The sequence below is a fragment of the Limulus polyphemus genome, unplaced genomic scaffold, assembly GCF_000517525.1.
Source record: "Limulus polyphemus unplaced genomic scaffold, Limulus_polyphemus-2.1.2 Scaffold40, whole genome shotgun sequence".
Taxonomy (NCBI): domain Eukaryota; kingdom Metazoa; phylum Arthropoda; class Merostomata; order Xiphosura; family Limulidae; genus Limulus; species Limulus polyphemus.
The window spans coordinates 986615-987435 of record NW_013665650.1 but is presented as its reverse complement, the minus strand read 5'-3'; the positions used below and the strand labels follow the sequence as shown (position 1 = coordinate 987435).

Below are 821 nucleotides of genomic sequence, written 5' to 3'. Positions count from 1 at the left end.
TATATATATATATATATAGAGAGAGAGAGAGAGCAAAATTAGGGACGGTTGGCTATAGAGGTTTCCGACCTGGCCACTTAGCCAACGAGCACAACAGATTGAAACATTCGATTCATTTTTCTATAAAGGCGCAGAATGTAGAAGTAATAATATTATGTTTAAAGTTCTACTCTTAAATGAAAAGATTTAACACTTTCAACATGTTAAAAGTCAACTTCCCCTGTTCCCCATGAATGCAACTATAAGAAATAATTATATTGTCTTTTTTCTACGAAATTAATAAAATAAAAGATATAAAGAGATTAATTCTTGATGTGACAATCGTAATTTTTACTTAAAGTATTGAACACTGCTAAAGTATAAGGGCTTTTGTTAGTAGCCCCATTTTGTGACTAAGTAACTATGTGTTTTCGTTTTCTTAAGTTATCTTGTCAGACCTAATTAAACACTTGGAGCATGACGTTTGTTCAGTCTCTAAACTCTACATATTAATATAACTGGCTCATATGAGAATAAACATTTCAGACTTAACATATCGAACAACAATATATGATCAATAAAAACATTCACTTACAAATAACTTACAAGTTATTTTATAACTGATTATCAATATTTGTTTCATAAACTAGGATATGAAATTCAAATATTAAGAAAGAAATGTTTTATTTGCTTCAGAAAAGTTTGCAGTTAATTGGTAATTATACTGGTTCAGTTAACTTTATAGCAATTTAAGTACTCTCAAAAGTAGCGCAAGATGTCGTAAGCAACCTATTCATACCATCTTTAACTGCAGTTAATAACACAGGCCTGCGAATTTAAAC

At 29.7% G+C, this 821-nt stretch overlaps 1 protein-coding gene across 1 annotated transcript in view; it reads right to left on the bottom strand.

Annotated features, from left to right (window-relative positions):
- LOC106461670 (ALK tyrosine kinase receptor-like) overlaps window positions 1-821 on the bottom strand; it is a 92076-nt gene that overhangs the window by 70256 nt on the left and 20999 nt on the right. The window lies entirely within an intron of this gene.